This window comes from Triticum dicoccoides, chromosome 4A, assembly GCF_002162155.2.
Source record: "Triticum dicoccoides isolate Atlit2015 ecotype Zavitan chromosome 4A, WEW_v2.0, whole genome shotgun sequence".
Lineage (NCBI taxonomy): Eukaryota > Viridiplantae > Streptophyta > Magnoliopsida > Poales > Poaceae > Triticum > Triticum dicoccoides.
Window position 1 is genome coordinate 601,602,757 of NC_041386.1, and position 20,858 is coordinate 601,623,614.

The 20,858-nt window shown below is 43.2% G+C and overlaps 1 long non-coding RNA gene across 2 annotated transcripts; it reads left to right on the forward strand.

Moving 5' to 3' along the window:
• The first annotated feature begins 16,572 nt into the window (after positions 1-16,572).
• Positions 16,573-18,742, forward strand: LOC119287208. 2 transcript variants are annotated; one of them, XR_005140765.1, is made up of 3 exons: positions 16,573-17,749; positions 17,881-18,067; positions 18,249-18,742. It is a non-coding gene; the product is annotated as an uncharacterized LOC119287208 (long non-coding RNA). The 2 variants fall into 2 exon arrangements; XR_005140766.1 differs by having other exon boundaries at positions 16,573-16,979; positions 17,869-18,067.
• The last annotated feature ends 2,116 nt before the right edge of the window (positions 18,743-20,858 follow it).

Sequence of the window (20,858 nt, forward strand, 5' to 3'; positions counted from 1 at the left end):
GATGTTTCCTACGAAGGCACCGGGGCCAGATGGTTTTCCTGCACACTTCTATCAGCGCCACTGGGACATTTGTGGGGATGAAGTAACTAAAGTGGTGCTTCGGATCGTCCGTGGAGAGGAGACTGCTGCAAGCATTAATGATACGGTACTCGTGTTGATACCCAAGGTACAAAATCCCACTCTCCTTACCCAGTTTAGGCCTATCAGCCTTTGCAATGTGATTTATAAAATAGCTTCTAAAGTGGTGTCGAATAGATTGAAGTTGATATTGCCAGATATTATCTCAAAGGAGCAATCAGCCTTTGTTCCCGGGAGGTTGATCACGGATAATATTACTTGTGCATATGAATGTTTGCACTTCATGAAGAGAAACAGATCTAAGACAAACAGTTTTTGTGCACTTAAGCTTGATATGATGAAGGCATATGACAGACTAGAGTGGCCTTATCTAAAGGCAATTATGGTTAAGCTTGGCTTTGCACCAGATTGGATCCATACAGTTATGAGCATGATCACTTCTGTTTCATTCTCGGTCTTGTTTAATGGAGAAAGATTAGAGAGCTTCTCACCTTCCAGGGGTATCAGGCAGGGAGATCCTATTTCCCCTTACTTATTCTTGATTGCAGCGGAGGGCCTTTCGTGCCTTTTAAAACACAGTTCTCAGTCATTAGTGCTCGGTGGCATAAAGGTGGCGCCCACGGCTCCGGTAGTGAACCACCTTTTGTTTGCAGATGACAGCCTGCTGCTTTTCAAGTCTAGTGTCCAGGGGGCAAATGAGGTTTCAAACCTACTTGATGCATATTGCTTGGCTTCGGGCCAAAGGGTAAACTATGATAAATCGTCCATATTTTTCAGTAAGGGATGCCCGGAGACCCTTAGGGTGGAGATAAAGAATATACTTAATGTGCAGAATGAGTCTTTGAGTGAAAAGTATTTGGGTCTGCCGACCGATGTTGGACAGTCCAAAAATGGCACCTTCAAATATTTACGAGACAGAGTTTGGGAAAGGATAAAGGGATGGATGGAGAAACTTTTATCAGTGGCAGGAAAGGAGGTTCTCATAAAATCTGTGGCTCAAGCTTTACCAGTGTTTTCGATGTCTTGCTTCAGATTACCTCGAGGCCTTTGTGGAAGCATTACGTCATTCATTCGTCAGTTTTGGTGGGGGAGCAAGAGAGGCAAGAGGAAACCATGTTGGGTAGCTTGGGATTTGATGACCCGACCGAAAAGTTTGGGAGGACTTGGCTTTCGGGATATAGAAATCTTCAACTTGGCACTTTTGTCTCGGCAAATTTGGAGATTATTGAATGATCCCTCCTCTCTTAGTGCACAAATCCTTAAAGCATCATATTTTCCACAATGTACAGTCCTTGAAGCTCAACTAGGTCCACATCCTTCTCAGGTGTGGCGATCTATACTTGATGGGAGAGATATTATCACCCAAGGAGCTATCCGGCGTATTGGTGATGGAACTACCACGAACATATGGCAACATAGTTGGATCCCAAGGGACGGAATGATGAAGCCGGTAGCCTCCTTAGTTGCTGACCCACCGCAACTGGTTTCTGATCTGATCGACCACACTAGAGCTGCGTGGCGAGAGGACTTGCTTAGACAGGTGTTCATACCCATTGATGTGGAGGCGATCTTGCAAATACCGCTCTGTACACGGCTTGTGGACGATTTCTGGGCGTGGAATGATGATCCAAGGGGGCGTTTTTCTGTACGGTCAGCTTATAAGATGATTGTCAAGATCAAGATTGGGCGCGAGGCATGGCTGGAGGAAAGGGAGGATCCTTCCAACTCTGAACATGAAATGAGGGGGTGGAACTCGCTATGGAACATGTCAGTGCCACCGAAACTGCGCTTTTTCACTTGGCGATTGGCGCAACACTCACTCCCTACGGGAGATGTCCTAAACCATCGTCATATGGCCACTACGAGTGCTTGCTCCCTATGCGGAGGGCAGGATAGCTGGCGGCATTCTTTGCTGGAGTGTAATGTGTCTAGGTGTGTGTGGGCACTTTCAGAAGCCGAGATGGTCAAGCACATGTGGGCAACCTCAGAACCTGACGCACGGCTGTGGCTCTTTGCCATGAATGACTCTCTTCCACCGGAGCAATTTCAGTTGATGATTGTTACTTTATGGGCGATTTGGAGTGCAAGACGGAAAGCTATACATGAGGATATATACCAGACTCCGTTTGCCACTGACAACTTCATCAAAGCTTACTTATCAGACATAGAGTTTTTGAAGAAGGAAGAAGCACATGGGATAGCAGTAGCACGACCCCGTACGTGGATTCCACCACCAACAGATTACTACAAACTCAATGTGGACGCGGCCGTGTCACGCCCAGGTACGTTTGGCGCAGTTGGTGTGGTTTGCAGGGATGAGAGAGGTTTGTTCATGGGAGCGTCAGCTCTCGTTTTCAGAGGACTGCACAACCCCCAGGTGCTAGAAGCACTAGCTGTTCGGGAGGCATTAGCACTTTCAGAAGATCTCTATATCAACCATTTACTTGTTGCCTCTGATTGCAAGGTGGTGGTAGATGCAATCAGACAGGGAAGCTCAGCGGAATTTGGAGCCATTGTCGAGGAAATCAAGGCTAGAGCAACTACCTTTATTTCATGTTCGTTTACTCATGAGTATAGGACCTCCAATACGGAGGCCCATAATCTCCAATACGGGAGGCGTTATCTTTAGGGTTTGGCCGACACACTTGGCTAGGACAACCCGGCGATCTTCTTTTTGTACTATGAACATTATGATTCAGTAATAAAGCTTTGTGAGATTCTCAAAAAAAAAAAAAAGTTGTGGTCGCGTGTTCGATACTCATCTGTAGCACATATTTTTCACTGATACGAGCTGTTTTTATCTTTCTTTTTTGTCTAAGGTGGCAGGAACAGGCCCATTAGAGGAAGGACGCGGCTCGAAGGTGACGCATCGCTTTAGGTCGAGGCCCAGCCGGTTGAGCCTTCTTGTGACCAAAAAAATCACATGAATAGTACCACCTCGGATAATAAAAAATTAGAGAGGACATACGAAACTGAACGGGTGGGGTGCACGGACGAAAAGCAGACGAAATTACGGTGGTAAGAAGTGATAGCCCTTTTATTAGTAGGTTTAGATTTAGATTTAGATTTAGATTTAGATTTAGATTGGCATTACCATGGATAACATGTATGCCAAGTTTCGTTAGTTTTAGACATTCTATGCTTTTTCTAGGGGTTTCCCAGTGAAAAAATAGTAAAACATAGGCCGGACATGACACAACGTGCATTTTCGGTATCCGAATTCGTTCAAATTTTTTGTAGGGTAGAACCTTGGGCATGCCCAATTGCTGGCAAAATTTGGTGTTATTCCATGCTTGCGACCAAACATACCGTGTACAACGTGGTGCGTTCGGATAGGCTGAAAGTGCAACTCTCGAACCAATTTTTCACCTCCTCCGAAGGCACCCAATTTTTTTTCACACACATTGGCATTATACCATGGACATCATGCATGCCAAGTTTCGTTGGTCTCAGACATTATATGCTTTTTCTAGGGGTTTTCCGATGAAAAACTCTAAAACACAGGCGAGACGTGACGCAACGTGCGTTTGGTGCTCGAATTTGTTCATATTTTCCATGGGGGACAATGTTGCGCATGCCCAGCTGCTGGAAAATTTTGGTGGTTGACCCCTATACATTTCCTTCTTTTAAATATCACAAGCGGTCATAGTCGGATGGCAAGCAGTGTAATCAGGACGATGAGGTTAAAAAATTTGTTCCCAAGTAAAAAAATCTTGATTTCAATAGTTGTTCGCAAATTCAATAAATGTTTAGGGAATTTTAAAAAAATGTTCGCACTTTGAAACGATTCTTCGTAATTTTGAAAAATGTTCATGTTTTCAGTTTAGTTCCTAGTTTCAACAAATGTTCTCCTTTTCAACGTTTTTTCCATTGTAAAACAAAGGTTTGAGAATCTCGTGTTTTCACAAAATGTTTTAGTTTTCTTAAATCACAAATTTGAAAATGTTCGCATTTCTAAAAAAATTGTTCACTATTCCAAAATATGTTATCGTTTTCGGTTTTGTTCCTTTTATCATTCTCAAAAAACATTCACATTCTCAAAAAATATTCTAATTCTTTTGAAAATATCACAAATTTTTAAATGACCGTGTTTCTAAAAATATTTACTTTTTCCAATAAGAAAATGTGGTTCGAGTTTTTTTCAAAATAATTTCGCGGCTTATGGTTCATATAGACTGGGCTACCGTTTGGACATCAAATCCCATTTAGTACAGTGGCTAATGATGTGACTGTTGTGATGTCCCTGGTTCAGTCCCTATTGCATAGTTTGGTTTCACTAGTAGAAAAAGGGTCAAATGTGAAGCACATTAGTGCCGGTTTGAATTTGAGCCGGCACTAATGTGTCCATTAGTGCCGGTTCCAACAGCTAGACGGGCGGACATCTTTAGTACTGGTTCGTAGTGAACCTTTAGCACCGGTTCGTGCCACAAACCGGTACTAAAGTGAGTGGTGGCAGGATGTTGTCAGTCCGGGGCCCCTCCAGCATCTTTAGTACCGGGTCGTATCACGAACCGGTACTAAAGGTAGTCCTACATAGACCCTTCGTCCATCCGAGCTTGCTCTGTTCTTCCTCTTTCCCCTCTCCTCTTTGTTCTTTTCCCTCTTCCTCTCAAGCTCATCACACATTTTGCCCAAAATTTGTCAAGATTTGAAGGCCCCCATCCATTCAAATGATCACAAAGGTTAGCAACTTTGTCCTTTCATCTCTCATTGCTAGATTAGCTCGTGCAATGCTTTATATAGTGATTGATTTTTGAGTTTAGTAATTTGGGAGGAATTATATATATGTGCTAGTATTTGATTTATATGCAATTTGAGGTCAAAAATAACACTTCGTTTGCATATGTAGGTGTGGTTTACTTAGTGCCTTCTAAATCTCCGTCGTAACCACCGTCGATCGCCCGCAACGTCCCGTCGCCGGCACCACCTTGTGGTGAGCCTCTTGTTCATGAAGTTTTATATAAAAAATTGATGTTTGTGTGATTTGGATATATAGTTACTCGTATAATTATCTTACCCGTACGTTTTTTGTTATACATAGTGCCATGGTTTTGATATCCGTCCCCGTCGGCCCTCATCCGGGTTATGATTCGGATGTGGTATATTCTCTTTTAAAACTATTCATTGCATTTCGTGTTTATGACGAATTATGCCCATCAAGTTGACATAGATATTTGTATGTAGGAGGTAGTTGAACCGGAAATTCCAACCGACCCTATTGTCGAGAGGTTAAATTTAGTTGAAAGAGAAAACGAGGATTTGAAGGAAAAATTGAAAAGAATTGAGGGGGAGAATATGGAATTGGAGTTGCATGTTGCTGATGTCGTCGATGATCACAAGATTAAGATGGAGAAAATGCGCTTGAAGATTAGAAATATTAGAAAATATGCCATTCATAATGAGGCTTGGTATCATTATGCTGTTGGATCAATTGTTACCTTAGTTGCGATCTTGATCGCATTTGTTGTTGCATTTAAATTCTTTAGCTAGAGAGTTATTTGTTTGTTGCATTTAAGTGTTGTATGATCTTTATGTCTGAACTTTATGTATTGTATTAATTTGGTGTTTTCGGTGCTGTGTATTGAAGATGAGCCGGCAATGGATGTACGATGACCGATACTCTCCCGAGTTCATTAATGGCGTGCATACTTTTCTTCTTGCAGCTGAGGCAAACAAGCGGGCGGATGGTTTTATGCCTTGTCCATGTGTTGGCTGTAAGAATGGTCACAATTACTCTACGTCAAGAACCATTCAGGTCCACCTGTTTGAGTCCGGTTTCATGCCCCACTATAATGTTTGGACCAAGCATGGAGAAAGAGGGATTATGATGGAAGACAATGAAGAAGAAGAGGACGACGACAGCCATCCTGGCCATGGGTTCCCTGAATACGATGATACAACAATTTGGGAAGAAGCTGAGCCGGTAATGCGGGAAGAAGCTGAGCCAGCAATGCGGGAAGAAGCTGAAGAAGAGGCATCGGATGAGCCCGTTGATGATCTAGGTCGGGCCATTGCCGATGCAAAGAGAAACTGCGCAAGTGATTTGAAGAAGAAGTTGCAGCGCATGTTAGAGGATCACAAAAAATTGTTGTACCCGAATTGCGTAGGTGATAAGAAAAAGCTGGGCACCACACTGGAATTGCTACAATGGAAGGCAGAGAATGGTGTATCTGACAAGGGATTTGGAAAGTTGCTGGTAATGATAAAGAATATGCTTCCAAAGGACAACGAATTGCCCGAGAGTACGTACGAAGCAAAGAAGGCTGTCTGCCCTCTAGGGTTAGAGGTGCAGAAGATACATGCATGCCCTAATGATTGCATCCTCTACCGCGGTGAGTACGAGGATTTGAACGCTTGCCCGGTATGCGGTGCATTGCGCTATAAGATCAGCCGCGATGACCCTGGTGATGTCTAGGGCGAGCGCCCCAGGAAGAAGATTCCTGCCAAGGTGATGTGGTATGCTCCTATAATACCACGGTTGAAATGTTTGTTCCAAAACAAAGAGCATGCCAAGGCGATGCGATGGCACAGATAAGACCGTAAGAAAGACGGAAAGTTCAGAGTACCCGCTGACGGGTCGCAGTGGAGAAAAATCGAAAGAAAGTACGGGAAGGAGTTTGCAGATGATGCAAGGAACGTATGGTTTGGTCTAAGCGCAGATGGCATTAATCCTTTTGGGGAGCAGAGCAGCAACCATAGCACCAGCCTATGACTCTATGTTTGTATAACCTTCCTCCTTGGTTATGCATGAAGCGGAAGTTCATTATGAGGCCAGTGCTCATCCAAGGCCCTAAGCAACCCGGCAACGACATTGATGTGTACCTAAGGTCATTAGTTGAAGAACTCTTACAACTGTGGAATGGAACATGTGTACGTGCATGGGATGAGCACATGGGGGAAGAATTTGACCTAAAGGCGTTGCTGTTCATGACCATCAATGATTGGCCTGCTCTCAGTAACCTTTCAGGACAGACAAACAATGGATACCGCGCATGCACGCACTGTTTGGACGATACCGACAGTATATATTTGGCTAATTGTAAGAAGAATGTGTACCTGGGACCTCGTCAATTTCTTCCGAGAAGGCATCTCGTAAGAAAGAAAGGCAAGCATTTCAAAGGTGAGGCGGATCACCGGACGAAGCCTCGCCACCATACTGTTGCTGATGTACATGATATGGTCAAGGATTTGAAGGTGGTCTTTGGAAAGGGTCCTGGTGGACAACTTGTTCCGAATGACGCTGACGGACGCGCACCCATGTGGAAGAAGAAATCTATATTTTGGGACCTGCCCTATTGGAAAGACCTAGAGGTCCGCTAGCAATCGACGTGATGCACGTGACGAAGAATCTTTGTGTGACCCTGCTTGGCTTCTTGGGCGTGTATGGGAAGAAAAAAGATACAACCGAGGCACGGGAGGACCAGCAACGTATGCACGGAAAAGACGGCATACATCAGGGTCATGCAAGATACGCTCTTACCAAATAAGAGAAGGAAATCTTCTTTGAATGCCTGCTCAGTATTAAGGTACCATCTAGCTTCTCGTCGAATATAAAGGGAATAATAAACATGGCAGAGAAAAAGTTACAGAACCTCATGACTGCCACGTGATTATGACGCAACTGCTTCCGGTTGCATTGAGGGGGCTTCTACCGAAAAATGTTCGATTAGCCATTGTGAAGCTATGTGCATTCCTCAATGCAATCTCTCAGATGGTAATCGATCCAAAAATCATACCAAGGTTAGGGAATGATTTGGTGCAATGTCTTGTCAGTTTCGAGTTGGTGTTCCCACTATCCTTCTTCAACATCATGATGCACGTCCTAGTTCACCTATGCGAAGAGATTAATGTTTTGGGTCCTGTATTTCTACACAATATGTTCCCCTTTGAGAGCTTCATGGGAGTCTTAAAGAAATATGTTCATAACCGTGCTAGGCCAGAAGGAAGCATCTCCAAGGGCCATGAAAATGAGGAGGTCATTGAGTTTTGTATTGACTTTATTCCTGACCTTAAGCCGATTGGTGTTCCTGAATCGCGACATAAGGGCAGACTGGATGGAAAAGGCACGCTAGGAGGGGAACAAATAATATGTATGGACGGACATTCTCTCACTGAAGCACACTACACAGTTCTACAGAATTCCGTCTTGGTGGCTCCGTATATGGATGAACACAAGAATTTGCTACGCTCTAAACACCCGGAGCGGTCTGATGACTGGATTACACGTGAACAAACCAGGAGTTTCGCCAGCTGGTTGCAGACACTTACCATGCATGACGCCTCTATTGAAGATGATCTATACTTGTTGTCCCAGTTACCATCTTTGAATATAATGACTTTCAAAGGGTACGAGATAAATGGTAATACATTTTACACGATCGCCCAAGACAAGAAGAGCACCAACCAAAACAGTGGTGTCCGCTTTGATGCAGAAACCAAGACGGGAAAGGAAACATATTATGGTTATATACAGGACATATGGGAACTTGACTATCGACGTGGTTTGAAGGTCCCTTTGTTTCGGTGCAAATGGGTCAATATGACACGAGGCGGGGTAACGGAAGACCCGCAGTACGGAATGACAACAGTGGATCTCAACAATCTTGCGTATGCAGACGAACCATTCGTCCTAGCCAATGATGTGGCACAGGTTTTCTATGTGAAGGACATGTCTACCAAGCCGAGAAAAAGAAAAGATAAGGAAGCGAATGCATCATACGATGAGCCAAAGCGGCACATAGTTCTTTCTGGGAAGAGAAACATCGTGGGAGTGGATGACAAGACAGACATGTCAGGAGATTATGAAAAGTTTGATGAAATTGCTCCATTCACAGTGAATATTGACCCGAGCATCCAATTAAATGATGAAGATTTTCCATGGCTACGACGCAAAGGGACACACGCAAAGAAAAAGTTTCACATCCAAAGATCTGGGATGTGATCGGCTTCACTATCATCACTTTCTTCTGGGTTTCACACCCAGGAGGGAATCTCTGTAATAGTTAGGGTAGCTAGTTATGTGTTTTGGCATTTGAAATGCGAAGAAATTTAATGTGCAAGCAAATTCTTTCATGCATTTACTGATTTTTTTCAGCTAAATGACCCTGAAATTGAAAAGCATTTCAAATGAACTCAGAAAAAGTTGAAAGTTGGCATGATATCATAATTTCACCCACATAGCATGTGCAAAAAAGTAGAAAGGGTTACCGCAAAAACTGGATGCACTTCGTGTACAAAATGGACAATCTCTTTTGAAGTATCAAGGTTTCGGACGAAAACTCATCCGTTACAAAGGAATTTCATTTTTTTAAATAACCTAAGCATTACCAAATTGAATATAATGATAAAACACACTAATGTTAAACATAAGGAAAAAGAATCACTGAAAAATCTATTTTCAAAGTTAAGTTATTCACAAACTAGTGATTCACACAAATTTCAAATAATTCAAAATTTAAACTATTCAAATTTGTAAACTACTGGTACTAACAAAAAGTTTGTAATTTTTTGTACCTAAAGCAAAAATATTCACAAAGAAACTCTAAATACAGCAAAAAACAACTCAAAAATAAATAAAACAAAAATAAATAAAGCAAAAGTATAAGAGAAAAAAAGCTCACCTACTGCACCACAGTGGCCTGCATATGACTAGAAACCCAACCTGTTGTTGGGCCAGGATGCAGGCCCGCAAAGGCCTAGTAGGCCCACAGGGCAGCACAAAACATTTAGGCCCAGTAGGCCTGCTTTGGAGAGGAGCTCGAGGGAGCTACCGCACTGGGGCTTATAAACCAGTTCGGATGCCCCTCGGCTAGCGAGGTGGGACTAAACATGACGCACCACACCTGCGCCAGTGCACCCCCTTTAGTACCGGGTGGTGGCTCAAACCGGTACTAAAGGGGGGGGGTCTTTAGTGCCGGTTGGAGCCACCACCCGGTACTAAAGGGGTGCCGTTCCCGCCGCTTGGCCTGGCCAAAAAAGACCTTTAGTACCGATTGGTGGCTCCAACCGGTACTAAAGGTTGTTCTATATAAGAAAACACTTCAAAAAAATTGTCAGTTTCTCATCTCTCCCTCTGCTTCTTTCTCCTCTGCCCCGTCGCCGCCGCCCCTCGTCGCCGCCCCCGTCGTCGTCCGTCGCCGTCACCGTCCCCGTCGCCGTCGCCGTCCCCATCCCCGTCCCCATCGTCCCAGTCGCCGCGCCCCGCCCCGTCCTCCCATCATCCTCGCCTGGCCCGTCCCCGTCCCCGTTGTCGCCGCCCCGTCCCCGTCGCCGTCTCCGTCTCCATCCCCGTCGCCGCCCCCCGTCGTCGCGCCTCGCCGGTGAGCTTCTGCCCCGGCCGCCATGTACCACACACACACACATACACACGCACACACACACATTATTATAGAAATGTTAGTAATCTTTCTGTTTTTAAGTTATAGAATTATTAGAAATGTTAGTTATATAGAAATGTTTTTTAGTTATAGAAATATTAGAAATGTTAGTTATATAGAAATGTTAGTTATATAGAAATATTAGAAATGTTAGTTATATAGAAATGTTAGTTATATTAGAAATGTTAGTTATATAGAAATGTTAGTTATATAGAAATGTTTTTTAGTTATAGAAATATTAGAAATGTTAGTTTTAGTTATAGAAATATTAGAAATGTTAGTTTTAGTTATAAAATTTAGAATTTGCATATATGAAATCGCAATCCATCATTTAAAAAATGTTACTTTACTTTTGCGGCATATAGTATTTGTTGTCGACGATGCCCGGCCCGCATCCTCGCCGTCGACCCGTTCGCGATGACGTCCTGCTTCATAGGACACATGTGCGGGACTGGGCTCCGCCGGGCTGGCACTGGGAGGTGCTACCTTCAGGGGCGCGACGCTTGGTGAGGAACCCGGCCCCGAGTCCCGTCATCGACCCTCATCTCCTTTGGTAGCGTTCGCGTGGGCCAATTTCGATGCGGACGGAGCCGGCTCCGCCGGAGGTGGTACGTCGCCGTGTCAGGGAGGAGGACGAGCACGTCCATCGCTACAAGGCTGCTATGAACGTCAGGTTCTCCAATACCTGGCAGGTTCTTTGGGGAGATCAGTCGAGCTATGATCCAGTGATGGTTCCTTCACTTTGGCTATCCACCGCCTAGATTACTCTCTAGTATTCGATATTTATTAGCTAGCTAGCTAGCTAGTGATGTATTCGATATATAATATTCGAGATTATATATATTATTCGAGACGATGTATTCGAGATTATATCTATTATTCGAGACGACGTATTCGAGATTATATTCGATGATGCCTATTATGTACTATGATTGATTCAGTTTTTCCTTATTAATTGATTGCATCCATGCATTGTAATTTGAATATATTTCTTTTGAATTAGTTAAATAAAACCTATGGCGGACAATACCGGCAGAGAGGGAGAAGAGGTCCTGTTCAATATCATACGCAATCCTCGTGGGCCAAATGATGATCAAAATGAAAAAGATTATGACGGCTCCGAATATCTAAACAACACCGGGGAGGGTGATATGATATTCGATCGCGACGACCGAATTGATGAAGTCATGAACTATGAACATGACGAAGAAAATGTTGATCTTGAAACAACAAAGACCGGCGAGGTATATATACTTATATAAGCAGGCATCTGGTGATCATCACATGTTTTAAATGACTTGAAGATATATTAACGAATCGATCTTTCTTCTTTCAGCCATCCCAATCGAGCAAATCTTCAGGCAACAGGAAACGAGGCCCGAACAAAAAGTTGAAGGAGGGCGTAAAGTACAATATCGAGGCCATCAAACCTAATGGCGGACCATTAGCGCCTAAGAAGATTGTGGGCAAGTTCATTCGTCAGTGCAGAGTTCTTGTGAAGGACCAACTCCCGGTCTCCCTTCAAGAATGGAGAGAGCCAGCAAAGCCACGTCCAGGAGTTACTTTTGTTGACAAAAGACAAAAACTTCTGCTTTGGGAAACGCTCATGGAACATTTCACCCTACCAGATCATTTCACAGATGCAGATGTGGAGAAAGTCAAGGACGCTGCTCTTAGGAAGATGGTGATTGCATTCAACAACCACAAGAATCGTGAATGGGACAAGTACGTCAAAGGAGGAAGGAAGACTCCAGTATTCGAGGGAACACTAGCGAAGCAAAGTGCTCATTGGGACGATTTCATGAAATTCAAGGATTCATAATTATCTAAGGAACGGTCGAGAATAAACAAGGCCAATGCCGCAAAAAATGATAAGTTCCATAAGCTGGGGCCAGGTGGCTATGCGGTGGGAATGCCTAAGTGGGATAAGTCTGAGAAAGAGAAGGAGGATGCAGGTGTCACTGCAGAAACATTGAGCTGGCCCCCCAGGTGCAGGACTTGGTTCTATGCGCATGGGGGGGAGTTGGACCCGAAGACAGGCAAAGTTTCGAAGAAGGCATGTCTGGACGGAGCCGAAGATAAGATACTTGTTGCAATAGAAGAGGCTCGATCAGGGATGTTCCAGCCCAACAGAGAGAACGACGAGCTTACGCGTGCCCTGGGAAATCCTGAACACCCGGGAAGAACACGAGGCAAGGGCGCTATTCCGTGGTATGAGGGGTTTTCAGACTGGAACGCCGACTATAGAACCCGTGCGAGAAAGAAGATTGCAGAGGAGAAGAAGAGGAAGATGGAGGAGGAGCAGAGGAAGCTGGACTATGAACGCCTTCAAGGCCTAGAATTAGCGCACGCGGACTTGGTAGTCAAATTCCAGCGGCAGCAGGAGCAGATCGACTCACTTAGCCAGCAAAGGGTGTCTCAACAGCTACAGCGGCTAGCGGATGATCCAGCATTGGATAGCACCGTCCCATCCATGCTGAGAAGCAGCGTGGGTTCCGCCCCGGGCGACGCATTGCTGGATAGCTACCCAGTGGATGACATCATGGAGAACACTAACTGCGAGCTACACTTCAAAATGAAGAACATATCTATGAAGGTGGCGGACGCCGTTGCTTTTACAAATGCCCCCGAGGCAACATTCCATTGCAACCCGATTCCAGCGGGCTATGCTCGTGTCTTGGTTGATGAGGTGGTGGACCAATATTCGGGGTTAGAGCTTGACATTTCTACAGGTGACGAGGAGCACACACTGGGAGAGGCCAACCATCGTATCATCCTATGGAGAAAGGATTGCATCATCTTTCGAAGGCCACCGACAGCGTGTCATCCGACTCCTCGTCGAAGTCCGCCACCGAGTCAGCAGACTCCCGCTCCTCCAAGTCCACCAACGTGTCAGGCCACTCCTCCTCCAAGTACGGCACATCTTCAAGCCACTCCTCCTCCTCCAAGTCCGGCAAAGCATCAGGACACTCCTCCTCCAAGTCCGGCACAGCTTCAGGCCACTCCTCCTCCTCCAACTCAGCCACGTCAGCCGTCTTCGCCGCCTCAGCAATCACAGAAGAGAGCCGCCTCAGCTATGGTGCGTAGCGGTACAAGTCGAGGTAGTACTGGAGGTACAGGCGGAGGCAAGCGATTTCAATATGGTCCAAGCAGCCTCGCGCCTCTTCCACAGAGGCCTTACGACAAGTCCGAGGAGGAAAACGCAGCCATATCGAAGGCCGAGGTGGAAGCCCATTTTGCACCGAAACCGCCACCGCCGCCAAGGGAGAAAGTGCCTGAGGAAAAGATTGACCACTTCATTCGTATGGCTAGAGCACCAGCTCCCAAGCCTGTTGACACAGATTATGAGCGCCACATCAGGAAGTTAAATCGAGCACGTCGACAGAAAGAGGCGAGCTCGAGCTCGAGCAAATCAGCTGGCAAAACATACGGTAAAACCGTTCCCTAGTTGGGAGAACAGGCGGCGCAATCAATCCCCCCACTTGTTGTGCCAACAACACATGAGAGTAGGTGCGCCCAATATTATTGTGGGCAAACTGTTTACATTCCCGAGCTGGGCGATGTGGTAATAACGGAGGAGCATATTGAGTAGGCTGAAATGCTCAAGATCACTGTTGGACAACTCCTCGATATCGAGCCTATGTCTCCGACTAGAGAGGAAGAAATAAAACGGAAATATGTTCGGGGCCAACCTTTGGTCGAGCCAGACAAGGTCAAGAAGCTCCCAACCAGAATGTTTGAATTGCATCAATGGTACATGAACATTACCAAGATTTCCAATCGAGAGTCCCTCACGGTGAATGTCAAGAAGGATCATTACTACCATGCGAAAGTTGTGTCTGTTGAGTATTCAGAACTATTTCAGTTATACAATCAAGACGCACTCTACAAATCTATCGTCAGTTGCTATTGTCTGTAAGTGATTTCTTTCTGTAATTTAAGTCTCAAGCTAGCTGTAGTGATCATTTTGATCAATCATTACCTGTAATTATCCTCGCTATATTCTTTTCTGTGGTATTATGCAGGATGAAGATTTATGAAATGAAAAATGGTGGACGCTGTGGCATTGGGTTCGTTGACCAAATACCATTAATGAATACACATGGAAATTAGATCCATATTATGAAAAAGTGTATAGGAAAGCATGCTAGAGTTCTTCAAGCGCCTCCAATACAATGAAGATATACTACTTCCTTACAACTTCGAGTGAGTCACACTGTCTTGTACTACAAATTCTGTTTTTGCCTACTAGCTAGCTACATGTTTTTGCTTATATATGCCCGCTTAATTAAGACATGCAAACGTGTGTGCATTCATATTTCACTGGATCTTGTTAATCATTAAAGTTGATGAAGGAACAGTTGAAGTACTAAACTCACTACTTAAGAAAGCAAGTGACTACACCATCGTGAAGGGATAGTCAACAGGTAATTTCAATCATTATTAACTATATCTCGGCCTATTTAATTAGCTCGTCATTTCCTGATAACAACTATTTAATAACCCATTTATTCATTTTCTTTGTCGGCGGGCAGGGCTTGGGCAATGTTCATCAGGGCCACTCCAGGCCCATGGAAACAAAATCTCAAATGGTATCGACCCCAGGTAAGTAATTAAGTAGTACTAGCTAGCTGCCATCTCTTTAATTATCATGCTTGATTAATTATTATCTGATCAAATTCCATTCTCGTAAAGGCCCTGAAGCAGGCGCTGAGGAATAATCTGTGTGCATACTACGTTTGCGAGAACATTCACATGATGGCGTCCGAAAGGAGCAGATCTCAAAGACAGGAGTGGGTACGTTTGTCACACAACTAATACACATGCATATTGATCTCCTTCTTAACAGTTCAAAGAGGTGCGGGAGAAGCTCCTACCAGAGGACCGCATAGAAGCAATTCAAGAGGAAATAGCGGAATTTTTTCTCGACCAGGTCATGGATCCCAAAGGAGAATATTTTTACCCGCTACCGCCCCCATGAACCACTTCCAATTGTTATCGTGCTTCGAAGGCACCAATTAGGCTAATGCCACTGGCTCCGAAGGCACTAATTAGGAGAAATTGTATATAGCTAGCTAATTGTATATATACATGTGTGTATATATGTGTGAATTAATTAATGGTAGTTGTGAGACATATATATATATATATATATATATATATATATATATATATATATATATATATATATATATATATATACGGCTGCGCTAAAGTGCGCCTGAGCGCAAAGTTGCTAATCGTGCGCTCCGGTCAGACTACGCGCACCACTCCCTCGCCTCTGTAATCAAGGAACCATCGAACCTCGCGTATTTTTCTTCCACCTAGTAGTAAATTTAGTGGGAAACCTAGTAACGATATTAATTTCATTACTATTGCCTCCCACTCGTTCACGATCCCGCGCACATATGACATAGTAATGAACAATAGGAAACATAGTAAAAGAATTTATTATGTTACTGCTGCCCGATCTTGTTTTATTAGTGTCCGCTTCCATTTCCATGGCTCGTAAAAAACTATGGAATATAGTAATCAACCATCATAACCGTTACTGTGTGGACAATTGTCCTAGTAAATGTATTGAGAATTAGTAGTAATAAGAGTTCTCCAATGGTAAAGCGAGAGTATTTGCTAAAGTAATTGAGCGATTTTTCACATGGCTGATCACTGTAAAGTTGAAAAGTTTCAGGCTGTAGTAACACATAAAATGCAAATTACTACATGTGGCTTGCCACTTACGATCAAAAGAAAGTGTGGAACCACGTGGGGTGGGGTGGATCTGCGGAGGGGTGCACATGCAGTTACTTTTTTCTTAATCTAGTTACGGCTCAATGGGCAGCGCGCATAATCATAATTCTACGCTCTGGCTCACTTTAGCAAGTCTATATATATATATATATATATATATATATATATATATATATATGGTAACACTATTCTGATCCCAGGATCAGAATAGCTATTCTGATCATAATGCGCTATATAGGGGCGATTGGCTGTTAGAGAACTCCCAAACATGCAAAAAGAGTAAATCTGACCGGCCCGTTACACTCCTCCGAACGGCCCACCCCAACTCGACGAACTTGCCCCCATCGCTTTCAACGCCCTCTCGCACCAGGAACCCGTGCCGCCGCCGTTGTCCCCCACCAGGGACCCGCGCCGACGAGGGGCTTCAGCATCCCTGAAGCCAACCCCTGCACGCGCCCCTCCACCAACCCAGAGCGCTGCCGCCCGATGCAGGTCGCCGCCGAGCGCAGCCACATATGGATCCGGCCGAAGCCGGCCAGACCCGTCTCCACCTCGCCGTCTGCGCCGCCCCGCACAGCGCATCGCCGGGCCCCAACAGCAACCAGGGCCGTCCCCCCACCAGCATCCCGTGCCGCCGCCACTTGCATCCATGGTGGGCTGCTGGATGTCGTCTCCTCCTCTGCGTTGAGCCTGCTGGAGCCCCTCATCCTCAACAGGATGTCGACCACCTAGGGCCAAAGGAAGCAAGCCGTCGTCGCTCTCCGATGCTCCGGTGAGGTACTCCAAATTATCTCTCATGCTCTAGTGTGTCCACCCTCCTCTCCCTACCGTAGCCTCGAACTTCCCCTCTTCGCAGAAGAAGTTGCGTAATGTGGCGCTGAGCTGTTGATTCTCTAGGTTGTACTAGTCCAGAATTTTTTTGGACAGAAGTTCAAGTGGTTGTTACTGCTGCAATTTAGAGATATTGGTGTTGATGATTATGTAAACATTTTAATAGAAGTTCAAAGTTCGATTTAGAAAGGAGAAAAGAGCTCGAGTTTAAGAAGAAAACTAAAAAAGTCATTGTCACATGGGCGACCATGAAGGTCTGATGTTGAGAAGGTCAGGTGCATGATGCATCTCCGGCCATCCCTTTCCCACCTTTGCCTTGGACGAAAGGACGAACTTCTCTCCACCCTAATGGTGACCTTCTTCCTTCTGCTGCTACCTCCTACATCGTGTGCGTGTCAGTGAAGCAGAGATGGCGGCGGACTCCAATCCCACAACACACTTGACGACCTGCCTGAGGCCTAAGCGGCGACCTGCCAAAGGCCTAAGCTGTGACCTTCATGCATCTTCTCCGAGTTGTTTTTTATGGCCGCCCATGCATGCATCAATGCTGGTCATGGGATTTTGTGAGATATGCTCCTTGCAGGAAGAAGCATTGAAAAAACTGTGACGATCTCAGGAGCCCTGCCACAACAGGAACCTGTCTCTCGCTACCTCTGTTTCGGATACTGATGGACACCAATAGTGTGAATTGCTGTAGAGAACAAGTTTTTCTTCAGGTTGTTTTGCTGATGTTTGAGAGTTCACATTTTTGCAAGTTGAAAACTCCAGGTTATGAAGTTCAATGTATGTAATACTTATTTGAACTTGCACTGCTAAAAGACCTTCCTTTTGCAAGTGAAAACTCCAGGTTATGAAGTTCCTCATTGACACGGCGAAGTCGCTCACAACGCTGGTGCTGTAGTGCATGACCAAGCACCACGAGGCGCCTGACATGTCTTTGGTCACCACCAAGGTCTACAAGCTCTTCTTGGAGGTGTAGAACTCCGCCGACAATGTTCCGCATCCCCGCCAACATCTCCATCTCCATGGCCCAGGTGAATTCAGTTTAATTGCTTTTTTTGCGGCTAATTCAGTTTAATTGCTTGCTGGAGAACTCGTGTGGTTGCTCATCGTAGGATTCGGAAGTGACATGTAATTGCTGGTAGATTAGTTGATTACCCCTGTTGTGGCTATCACATGTTTCTAATGCTAACAACGGATGAGTGCTGCCTTTAGGCTGCAACACCTACCAGGAAGCTTCAGCGCCCTGCTGCTAGCACATGAAGCGCTCGTGCATTGAATTGTTTTGGTCGGAGTTCAGATAACTGAATCAGAGAGGTTGCTCTAGAACTGGAGTAGTATACTTCAAAGTTCAGATAACTGAATGCTACTTCAGATTTCAGCTGACTGAATGCTCGGCCACTGGAAGCTGAAGGCTAGAAGCTGTAAAAGGATATTCAGAAGTTCGAAGAAGACTTTCAGAAAAGTTCAAAATCAAGAAAGAGCATTAGAAAAGCAATTATTAAAATAAAAATTAGTGCATTGGTCCGTGCGTCCTGGGTGTGGTGTCTCGTTTGTGTGTGCATGCACACCTTGTGGGTGCTCGTGTGTGTGTGTGTGTGTGTGTGTGTGTGTGTGGGCGCTATGGTGTGTGTTGTGTGCGTGCTCCGGCGTGTACTCCTGTTTGTGTGTGTGGTTCAATTAAAAACATACTGATGTAATGGCAAAAGAAAGTGTGTTCTAAAATAATTAGTGTGTCCTTTTATTCAAAAAATTTGTTAGCTTATGTCAAAAACTTGCAAAAATTATATTTATCAATTTCTTAGTGTGTAAAAAAACAGACTCTCACTTTTGAAACTCGGTAGTTCCTCAAATAAAAAATAAAGTATGCTTGAGAAAACAAATAAAAATAGTTTGCACAACTTTGGTAATTTCGAAACGAACACTTAGGAAGTCTATAGAAGGCAAATGAAAAACGTTCAAAAACCAAACGTGGGCAGTTTGGTGTATGAAAAAACAAAGATATGTTATTTGCTTGGTATATCATGATTTGGTTGTCTTCTCCGTCGGCAAGTTTGTAATAAAGAAAAGTTCTTGTGAAAAAGGCAAAGTAAAAAACATTATTTATTTATTTTAAAACGAAGCAGTTCAATCTTAATTACGAAACTAGAGTTTCCAAGTTACTATAGAAAAAACTAAAAAGTCCAAATTACAGAAAGAAAGCAGTTTGATATTTATTAAAATGTCATATTTTCCATCTTACTAAAGAATAAAAATCAAGAAGTTCAAATTAAAAATAACGGAGTACTTCGACCTAGACGGAAAACTCAAATTCTTTCCACTTCTACGAAAAATAAAAGTGAAAGTTCAATTAAAAACAGTTTGATGCTTTTTTGAAAACCATATTTTTCTCTAAGAATAAAACTAATAAGTTCAAATTAAAATAAGGGAGAAGTTCAGCGTTTGTAAAAAAACTCAGATATTTATAAACCGATAAAAAACCAAGAAGTTCGAATTAAATTAACATATCAATTCGAAAAAGTCTATAAAAAGATTGAATTTTCCCCGTTTCCCAAAAAATCTAGAAGTTCATATTAAAATAATGGAGCGGTTCAATGCTTACGAAAAACTTGGATTTTTAACCGACACTAAAGAATAATAAATAACGAAGTTCAAATAGAATTTCCCATTAAAAAATTAGAACTTCAAATGGAAAAAGAAAGTATTTCAAATAAACCATGAATTCCAAATTATAAAAATAGAGAAGTTCAATATTTACAAAAAACAATTTTCTCTTCGTCACTAAAGAATAAAATTAAAGAAGTTCAAATTAAAATAAAAGGAGTACTTTGATGTTTACGGGAAACTCAAATTCTTTCCATCCCTAGGAAAAATAAATGTGTGAGGTTCAATTTAAAAAAATGTTTGATGCTTCTTTGAAAACATATTTTTTCTAAGAATAAGACTAAGAAGTTCAATTCAAAAAACAGAGAAGTTCGAAGTATATAAAAAACTCAGATTTGTTAAGAAATGAAAACAAGAAGTTCAAAAATTAAATAACAAGAAGTTCAACTTTTAATAATACAGCGCTTCAAAATTTCATAAAAAAAGATTAAGAAAATAAAACCAGGAAGTCCATATTAAAAAGATGGAGAAGTTCGAGGATTATAGAAAACTCACATTTTCCTCGTTATTAAACAATGAAAACAAGAAGTTAAAAAATAAAATAACAAGAAGTTCAACTTTGAAAAATAAAGCGCAAAAATTCATAATTTTTTTAAGGAAATTAAGATTAATATTCATAAAAAACAAAATATTTTCACGTAACCGAGAGAAGCTCGGATCGATAACTGCGAGAAGTCCACGTACAACATAATGTGCATTTGGTACTAAAAAGAATAAAAAAGCAAATACTATTTTTGTTGTTGTTATAAGTTCAAGTCCTCGATCGAAGAAAGTTAAACAAAATTATTGTGAGAGATGTTGTACAAAAGGAATATTATTTGTGTAACACTAACGAATGGATGAGAAAATTACAAATGAAAATACGTCATAGAAGTTCAACGTAAAAACAGCTGGAAGTTCAACTACTACGCTGAATGAATATTAGATTAAAAACATTTAAAATCGTCGCGAGTATGAAAAGATGATCAACATGAGAAACTTGCGTGCTTACAACTGCTTTCCATCCGTATATCACCTGCTCAATTCCGATGAATGGATGGAGAGTTACGAGCAGTGGATGGAGACCTACGAGCAAAAAAATCACGTGAAAAACAGAGTGAAGTTCAGGTACACGCGCCGAGAAGTCCAGGTTCTTCACGCGGTGCATTTTCGAAGAATATG